This window comes from Pteronotus mesoamericanus, unplaced genomic scaffold, assembly GCF_021234165.1.
Source record: "Pteronotus mesoamericanus isolate MK-2021 breed Mesoamerican mustached bat unplaced genomic scaffold, CSHL_Meso_final contig_27, whole genome shotgun sequence".
Classification (NCBI taxonomy): domain Eukaryota; kingdom Metazoa; phylum Chordata; class Mammalia; order Chiroptera; family Mormoopidae; genus Pteronotus; species Pteronotus mesoamericanus.
In genome coordinates, this window is record NW_026555115.1 from 27150335 (window position 1) to 27161030 (window position 10696).

Sequence of the window (10696 nt, forward strand, 5' to 3'; positions counted from 1 at the left end):
TGATACTCTTAAGATCCATCCATGTTGTCCCAAATGGCAGTATCTTATCTTTTCCTGTGGCTGAGTAGTATACCATTGTAATATGTGTACGACATCTTCTTTTAATTAATTTTTTTTTATTTTTGCCAGCAAAAGAGGAAGAAAGGAGGGAGAGAAACATCAATGTGTGGTTGCTGCTCACGTGACCCCCACTGGGGACCTGGCCTGCAACCCAGGCATATACCCTGACTGGGAATTGAACCAGTGACCTTTTGATTCACAGGCAGGTGCTCAATCACAGAGGCACACCAGCCAAGGCAAGTACCACATCTTTTTTATCCAATCATCCATTAAAGGTCACTTACATTGTTCCCATTTCTTGGCTACTGTGCATAATGATGCAGTCCACATAGGGGTACATATATGTAGGGTAAGTGGAAGCAGTCTGGCTTCCTCCTCCAGGTGTCTGGGTAACTAAGGGAAACAGTTTCTCACAACTTTAAGGGGTCTGATATAGTGGTGTTCTCAAAACCTTAAATCTGGGTCTCATAGCCTTGAGACTGGGTCCAATAAATGGTTCCCATAGCATGAAGTGGGCTCGCACGTGCAGCTCATGCTATGTTACCTAACAATGTGGCCTGTAGCCAGCTTTATTCTTTCTAGTACTTAAGAAATTAGGGGCTTCTTAGTGTGCATGCAGACATAGACACTGGCTTGTGGCCTGTGTGGCTACCTTGAACAAAGGCATGTCAAGCATCCCCATGGCTCTGCACATTTCCTTCTGTCTACCTGAGTCTCAAGAGGACCTGCCTGTCCTTGATAGGCTTGCAACACAATATATCTCTATAAGTAAGTGAAATGCAACTGATTTTTATATTTGATTGTGTGTCTTATACTTTTTTTTGAAGTTACACAACAGTAATTTATTAAAAGCTATATAAACATTCAAATGCAAAAAAACAAGGAACAAATAAAGATATATTAAGAACCAGAAGCTGATGTATATAACATTTGTATTTTATATTTTCTCTCAATAATCTGTTTTTGGCTGTATTAATAGACCCAACTCTCTCCTTGGTCTAGCAACTTCATAAGAGGAAATTAAGTATAGTGATTAGAAAACGAACTTTGGAGCATCAAGTATTGGTGTTGAAATCCAGCCATACTTCTTACTTAGTGTGGATGTTGGACAAACTATGTAACTGATTGTGTGTCATAATTTTACTGAATTTGTCTATTAGTTCTAACATATTTTTGGAGGGTGGACTTTTTAGAATTTCCTACATATAAGATCATAACTTCTTCAGAGACAAGTTTACTTCTTCCTTTATAATTAACATGACTTTTATTTGTGTTTCTTGCCTGATTGCTCTGAATAGGACATCCTGTTTTATCTGACTAGATGAAAATGAGCCCATGTTTTATTCCTGGTCCTAGCAGGAAAGCTTTTAAATTTTCACCATTGAGTATGATGTTAGCTATGGATTTGTCATATAAGATCTTTACCATGTTGAGGTCCATTTCTTCTATATCCAAATTGTTAAGAATTTTTATCATGAAAGGATGTTAAATTTTGTTAAATGCTCTTTTTAATCTGTTGAGATGATCATAATATGATTTTTATCTTTTTTCTATTAATATGATATATCATATTTATTAATGTGTATATGTTATACCATCCTTGCATCTCAAGAAAACTCCCATTTGATCATGGTGTGTGAACCTTCTAGTGTGTTGTTGAAATAGATTTCCTAACTTTCTTTAAAGAATTTTTGCATCTTTATTCATCAAGTATATTGGCCTATAGTTTTGTTTTGTTTTGTTTTGTTTTGTTTTGTTTTGTTTTAGTGTCCTTGTATCTTGCTTTGGTACCAGGCCTCATAGAATGAGTTTGCCAATGTTCCTTCTTCAGTTTTTTAGAAGAATTTAATAAGGATTGGTGTTCATTTTAAATGTTTTTTAGAAGTCACCAGTGAATTCATATAGTCCTGGGATTTTTTGTTTTTGCTGTTGGGAAGTGTTTGTTTGATTATTGTTTCAGTCTCATTATTCGTTATTTGTTTGTTCAAATTTTCTATTAATGATTCCATTTAATACTTTAAAAAACTCACACATGATTTTTCTTCAGTAAATGGCAACAGCAATTTTTTTTACTAAATGATGTGTCCTCATTTTTCCCACCTTCAAAATTCTCCCTTAAACTCAACACCAAAATGCATATAAATCTTGTTTTCCATACTCTGTTTTGGTCAAGCAATGAAAGAAAGATATGCATTGGACAATCTGGTATAAGTTTTAAATATGTGTCAATATGTTTTCTATTTTTCTCTCTGCATGTATTGTCCAAGTTTTTGAATGTTTCTGAAAACACTAGTTCACCTGCTCAGCAATGCCAAGGTTCTAGGCACTTTTTTCTTTTTCTTTTCTTTTCTTTTCTTTCTTTTTTTTTTTTTTTTTGCTGTATCATCTAAAGTGTGTTGGATTTTATCTTCATACTAATTACTTCATAGTAGCACATATCTTGTGAAGCTCTAAACTCAGTATTTGTGTTCAAAGTAGAAAAAAATGGGGGTGGGAAGTAGACAGGAATAAAGGGAGAACAGTCCCAGAAGCATACGTCCTTTTTTATTAGGAAAATATTTCCCCAGGAACTCCATAAGCAGATTTCATCTTAGGCCTAATTGGCTAAAACAGGATGACATGGGCATCCTGAGCTGTAAGACAGACTAAAAAAGAAAAGTTGTCAAAACTGGCTTACCAATCATGCTTCATTGTCTGGAGCTGGGCATAAAGAAAGTCAGGCTTACACTGGCACTGCTCTGAAAATTCACTCATACTGTCACTTCCATTATAACTTCTAGAGGCCACCATTAAGCCCTAATTAAGAAAGCCTGATCACAACACACACACACACTCTCTCTCTCTCTCTCTCTCTCTCTCTCTCTCTCTGAATTGGAAATTCAGTTTATCCAAGAAGGACAAATTACTTTATATTAATGTTACAGAGAATATAGGTTTCTTTCTCTTTGCAACATTTTTCTCATAAGTAGATGACTACTGTTTTATGGTTTTATAAAAAAGTGCTCCCGCCATTATCTAACATGTCAACCGCCACTTTGAACAGGTTTGGAATGCCTGGTGCTCTAAAAACTGATAAGAAAAATCAGAACCTATTTTGACTTTTCAAAAGCTTCTTGGCACTCCAGGGGACAGATATCTTTATCATGGATTCCTCTTCTAAGTAAAATCAAAAAGCAGACAAGCTGTAGTGCCAAAGTGAGACACTGTATTAATGTTCCTATCCCCAACATGAGGATTTTGTCTTTTAAAATTGTTTGCTTGCAGGGATGTAAGAATTTTCCAAAAGGGAACCCTAGTACACTGTTGGTGGGAATGCAGACTGGTACAGCCACTGTGAAAGGCGGTGTGGAGTTTCCTCAAAAAGCTGAAAATGGAACTGCCTTTTGATCCAGTGATTCCCCTGCTGGGACTATACCCTAAGAATCCCAAAACGCCAATACAAAAGAACCTATGCACCCCAATGTTCATAGCAGCACAATTTACAATAACCAAGTGCTGGAAGCAACCTAAGTGTCCATCAGTAGATAATTGGATCAAAAAATTATGGTACATATACACAATGGAATACTATGCAGCAGAAAGGAAAAAAGAACTACTAAACTTCCCGACAGCATGGATGGAACTGGAGAATATTATGCTAAGCGAAATAAGCCAGGGGGCGAAAGACAAATACCATATGATCTCACCTATAAGCGGAACCTAACCAACAATACAAAGATGCAAGGAAAGTATGACCAGCAACACTGAAAGGAAAAGAAATCAACAGAGACAAGAGGGAAGGTGGGAGGGGCGGGCAGGGAAAGGGAAGGGAAGGGAAGGGAAGGGGAAAGTCAAGGAACATATAGCAAGAACTCATGGACAAAACCAAAGGGGAAGAGCTGAGGGAGGGAAGGAGGGAGGGGGCAAGGGAAAGTGGTGGGGGGAGGCAGAGGCAAATGTATTTAAAAATAAATAAAGGAAGAAAGAAAAAAAAGAATTTTTCAGTTTTTCATGGTTTCCTCTCTGTTATATAAAGGAATTAAATGTACTTTTCCAAATTTAATGTTATATGTTTAACTTTTAGAGATTCAGATTTGAACCTTTTAAAGTTCAATATAAAACCCATTGGCTCAACATTTAACAAATATTTTTGGTTTGTTCATGCATTGTGTACATGCCCTTTAATAAGAACTGAAGACACAATAGTGAATAAGATAATGGTCTCTGTCCTTACTAGCTTACAGTAGAGTAGAGGAGACAGATATTGTCAGTCAAAGAAGGTTTCCCAGAGATATTTAAAACTAAGCTATGATTTTGTGTTGCTTAAGGAAAACACTGCCAGCTGCAGAACCAAAGGAACCTTAATTTCTCAGCAGCTTAATAAATTAAAGAGTTATTCCTTGTTTATGTCACAAGAAATGAAAGTCTTAGACACCTTCATCTTAGTCCTTTGTCCTCCTCAAAGTCCTCTGAATCCTTTCCAGTCGGGTGGTGGGTGGAGAAAGAGTGCAAGGTTTACTTGTGGCAGGGTTTTATGGACCAGGTCTGAGAGTAACTGATCACTTCTACCACATTTTATTTAATTACACAGTCACACCTTACTGCAAAGGAAGCTAGGAAATGTAATCTATGTGCCAAGAATGAAGAAGGGAAGGTGGATATTGGTAAGCACAAATAGTGTCTGCCCAAACCTGAAGGGAAAGTAGCAAGAAGCCATGAAAGTTAAAGGGGAAGAGAGGTAATGAAGAATGTTAGAGGCAGAGAGAACATAAAGTGAAAGACACAGAGGTGAGAAAGCATGGTATGTGGGAACTGAAAGTTGGCCAGTGGGGCTGGAATGTGAAATTCAAATTGGTGAAGTGAATGGTAGGGAGGTAATGAACATCTTTGTAGAACATTTCAAGGAATGTGTGTTTTATTCTAAAAAAAAAAAAAAGTGAAGCTCCATTAAAGGTTTTAATTAGAAAAGTGAAATGATCAGGTTAAACATTTAGGAAAACAATGTAACTCTTTACAGCATTGAAGACATTGGAAGAAATGAGGGAAAGCAAGACCAGAGGCCAAATAAAAAGCTGTTTCATTAATACAGGTGATGAACCCTAAACTAGGATGTCACTAACAGGTCTAGGGAAAAAATGTGGGTTGATTTGGGAGATACTTAGGAGGCAGAATTGAAATAATATACTTTATGATTAGGGTTGCAGGTAGCATCAACCTACAATGTTTCAGATATTTTTCTGTGTTTTAGCTAGTATACTAACATGTTCACCTATGTAAGCTAGAATAAATACTCCAAGTTCATGTAGCAATCCATTTGTCAGTCTTTGGAATGAGGTTATGGTGTTTCAAACTCAAAGAGTAAGATATTATACCAATATATCCATTTAGAATTATAAATGTAGCTGCAGACTTTATTTCTCACCCAAGGCCATTTGCCTGAAATTATTACATAGATCAATAACTGAGATGAATGAGGAAGTCCCCAGTTGACTCTGGGCACCTAATATCTTATTTTTCCCATTCCATAGACTTCTACATATTATAGTATTGCCCAAATTGAAACAATTTTTTGCTTCATCATGAATTAAGTATGTCTTGGTTTCGAGTGAATTTTGAATTTTGTCACTGGCTAAAGAAGTTGGGGGCATCTTAGACAAGAACCAAGGGGTGCCAATACCTTGCTGTGCATAGGCCTTTCCAGCATATTTCAGGACATATTTGTTTGGCAGAATCCCAGACTGTGTTCTGGGACCTACTACCTGAATACATTCTGCTGTTGCAATATCAAATCTCAAGGGTGCTGCTGGCCAAGACTCACACTATTATCTACCTGGCCAGGCCTGACTACTTTAAGACTAGACAATAGCAGGCAGAAGGTCCTGTCTGACATTGTGAAAATTAGGCCATGCCCACAAGTTCATCTTTAGAATTAACTGTCTGCTAGATTCTAAAGTCCCACAGTGCATCCCCTATTCCTCTCCTCATCATTGATCCCGACTGATGTTATGTTGTTCCTGGCTCTGTTTCTTGATTCTTCTCTCTTTTAAATGTGCCCAGCTACTTCTTAATTTCTCATCCATCCTACTTATTTCCTTGTGCATCACATGTGTTCTGGGGCCACATCCTGATCTTCAACTTGTCTGAACCTGGTCTCTGGCTCCTCCCAAGGAAAAAGATATGTATTTCTTGTAGGTACTGTACTTTTTCATTCTGGAGCTGCTCCTACATCTCTCACTGGGGAGTCTTTGCATTATAACTGCTGTTGTAGCCTCACATAGTCATCATAGCTCTTCTTTGCAACTGTAAGTATCCATAGGATCCCATCTGTCTCTTCAAGGGTGATACTACTTGATTTCTAGTCCTGTAAAGTGTGATTTTTGTGCCACCTTCATATTTTTTTTACTTTGGAATTTAAGAAGTTTGCAAAAGCAGGAATTGACTAATGGCAATTACTCCTGTTTCTAAATGAAAGTCTACTACTTAGTTCTTTGTTTCTTCACATTAGAAACATTTTTTGAGTCTCAAAATATATTTTAAGTTGATTTTTATTCATTATTTAGTTGAGAAATATCTAACAAGTGCAGGATTTGATTCAGACGCTAAATATCATGGTTTTACAATATTCTGGAGTTTGTAACCCTGCAATTAAACTAAAAAAATACTACATTGAGTGGTTTGCTCCTGTTTTTCTGAGTACGTTATGATCATCTATAACTATTGCTATTTCTTTTACTATTCATAGTTTTTGATCTTCTTTTTCTTAGATAAGTCCCTTTAATATTTTATATAATAATGGCTTGGTGATGATGAATCCCTTTAACTTTACCTTATCTGGGAAGCACTTTATCTGCCCTTCCATTCTAAATGAGAGCTTTGCTGGAGAGAATAATCTTGGGTGTAGGTCCTTGCCTTTCATGATTTCAAATATTTCTTTCCAGTCCCTTCTTGCCTACAAGATTTCTTTCGAGAAATCAGCTGATAGTCTCATGGGCATAATCAATAAAATATACTCTAAAAAAAGAAAAAATAACTATTGCAATTTCTTGAAGGTTTTTTAACTTTAAAAGGAGATTACTACTTCACTCTATCAAGTTTTATAAGGTTTTAATGTCACTTTAGCATTCTTTGCATTTTTGCTCCTTTGCTTCTTTTTTTAAACAAGAGAAAATTTTTAAATAGCTTTTCTAACAAATGACTTTTTGTTATGAGTAGTGCTTAGGTGTTTTATAACTTCTAGTCCTCTAAAGATCTTTGGGCAGCTTTCAACTTTATGATGATGTGAAACACAAAGAAGCAGATTTAAGGCCATGAGATGTAGAGTCCTTTGAAGGAAAAAGAATCCATGCATATGATTTTCCAAACAGCATTCAAGTTACTTATGTCACTATTCAATAAAGATTCTCAACTACTGAAGAACATATAATTTGACAACTCAATGTACAGGTGTTGCTCTCCCCTGTTTCAGGGTATCCTCCAGCCCACTTTTGACAGTTTAATGATGCTTTATTCCTGAATATCCACCCATTCACCAATAAGTACTATAAGACAAAATTTCTCATCAATTCTTCCTTTCAAGTTCCTATTACCTGTTTATATTCTGATTCCCAAAGGAGCCTTGATTAAAAATAAAATGTGGTATAAAAATGGAACAGTAGTCACTAGGAATTTAAAATACCTTAGTAATAGTTATACTTATTGAGTATGTAATATATACAATGCATTGTTTTAGGTGCACTTACAGATATTGTTACTAATCCTCATAGTAATAGGTATTCCCTAATATCTCTCTTTTGTAAATAAGGGAAAAAACTGAAGCTCAGAAAGATTAAGTGATTTATTGAAAGTCATAGAGCTAGAAAGTGGCCAAACCAGAATTTGCAGTCAAACCTGGCCCCAATGCTCATGCAAACTCTAATGCTTTACACCGTATTGCATCAAATGCCTATTTATTCTAAGGTTCAAAGTGGTGTGAGAATGAATTCGTTGGAGGAAACTCTAGTACTGGGGGAACAGGAGACCTTTCCAGGTCATCCAAAGACTAATGTCTAAACCTTAAGGGCACATCTATGAGTTTTCAATGCTTTGGTGTATTTGTGTACTACTGCTGCCATAACAAATCACCACAAACTTAGTGCTGTCAGGAAGGCTGTGTTCCTTTCTGGATGCTCTAGGAAAGAATTTCCTTGTCTTCTCCAACTTTAGAGGCCATTTGCATTTATTCACTCACAGCCCCCTTCCTCCACCTTTAAAGCAGCAACACAGCATCTATTTGACCCTCTTTCCATAATCACATACTTAACTGTTTTGTTTGACCTCCTCCTTCAATTTTTAAAGACCCTTTGATTGTATAGGGCCTACCTAGATAACTTAGATAACCTCCCTATTTTAAGGCCAGCTGATTAGCAACCTAAATTCCACCTGTAGCTTCAGTTCCTCTTTGCTACAGAACCTACCATATTTACAGGTTCTGGATATTAGTGTTTCTATATCTTTGTGGGTTGGGGGAAAGCATTATTCTGCTCACTACAAAGGGCTAGGCATAATGAGATATGAATCCCATGGTAGGTATAGACCTAGATCATTAATGTCCTCAGGAGAAATGAGGAAGATCACAAGCATAGTCAAGGGAAGTTCTCGTCAAATCAAAGGAGCCTATCAAAGAATTTGTTGCAACAAGAGAAAAGCAGAAAGTTACCAAATAACTAACTAATAGCATAAGACTTTCAGTTGATTTCTCAAAAGAAACTTTGCAGGCAAGAAGGGTCTGGCAAGAAGTATTTAAAGCGATGAAAAGCAAGGACCTACAACCAAGATTACTTTATCCAACAAAGCTATCATTTAGAATGAAAGGGCAGATAAAGTGCTCCCCAGAGAAGGTAAAACTAAAGGAGTTCATCATCACCAAGCCATTATTATATGAAGTGCTAAACATAATTATATAATAAAAAGAAGATCAATACTATGAACATTAAAATGGCAATAAATTCACAACTATCAATCACTGAATCTAAAAAATAAACTAAGTAAATTAGCAAAACAGAAACAGAATCATAGATATGGAGATCATTTGGAGGGTTATCAGTTGGGAGGGGTAAAGGAGAGAATGGAGAACGAAGTGCAGGGATTAAGAAGTACAAATTGATAGGTACAAAATAGACAGGAGGGATGTTAAAAACATGATAGGAAATGGAGTAGCCAAAGAACTTATATGCATGACCCATGGACATGAACTAAGTGGGGATTGCAGAAGGGAATGGGGGTACTGGACAGAAAGGGAGAAAGAGAGAAAAATTGGGACAACTGTAATGGCATAATCAATAAAATACATTTTAAAAAATAAAAGAATTTGTTGAATAAGCAATCAAACATGAGCCATGTACATGCCATTGATAGAAATCAAGCAGGTCGGCATTTAGAAACTAGAAGGAGTTAGTAAGCTGATATGAGTTGAATTGTGCCCTTCCCAAATTCATGTTTTGAAGTCTTAAACACCAGTACCTCAGCATGTGACCCTATTTGGAAATAGGGTTGTTGCAGTTATAATTAGCTAAGATGAGGTTATACTGGAGTAGGGTGGGCCTCTGATCCAATATGACTGGTATCCTTATAAAAAAAATGCCATGTAAAGAGACAGACACATACAGGGGAAACATTATGTAAATATCAAGGCAGAGATCAGTGTGATGTCTCTACAAGCCAAGGAACACCAAAGATTACCAGCAACCCATAAAAAGCTAGGAGAGAGACATGAAACAGTCTCTCTTTCATAGTTGTCAGGAGAAAATGGCTCTGCTAACACCTTTATCTTGAACTTCTAGTCTCCAGAACTGTGAGAAAATATATTTCTGTTTAAGCCATGTAGATTGTGGTACTTTGTTACAATGGCCCTAGAAAACTAATAAATAAGCTTCTGAGAACAGATAAACATGGTATTTGGAGAAACTAGCAAAGAAGCTCCGTTAATTTTGTAATTAGGAAATAGGAAATTAACCCAACCAAGAGCAGTTGGGATGGTCAACAGGGTTATAAAGGGGCCATTAGCACATTTAACTTGATCTCAGGTCAGTGAATTGGGTAACACTTATTCCAAGACCTAAGAGGAAGATCTAGGTGAATTTGCAAAGGAGTAGTCATCTGGGTTGGATGAATCTGGGAACAGAAAGCCAGTCAGGTAAACAACACAGTCCTGTGAAAAATATAATCTTCTTACAAGTGCTTAGTCAATTTACTTGTTTCTTTGTGGTTACCTTGCCTACAAATGAAAGTTGCTGAAAGATTTGTGTGTATTTACTTGTTTTAAATATTTGGTGAACTCAAAGTTAATTGAGTACCTCTCTGGAGTTCACTTTGCAGAAGGAACAACAGAACATGTGATAGAATAGTGGGAAAAACAACTTATCTTTGTGATTCTTCCTCTCCTATCCATGAAGGATTCCTTCATGAAAAACAAACTGCAATACAATTCTTACATACAAAAATGTGCTTGGTCATCCTGGTAGCACTGAGATTTTACATTTTATTGGACAGTATTTGTTAATCTTATTTTTTTAAATTAGAATTGCATTTATTCTGAGAATTATACATGCAAGAAATTGGTTTCCTCATTCCGCTGTAGGGGAAACAAACAAAAATATAAATAGTTTTATATTTTGTATAT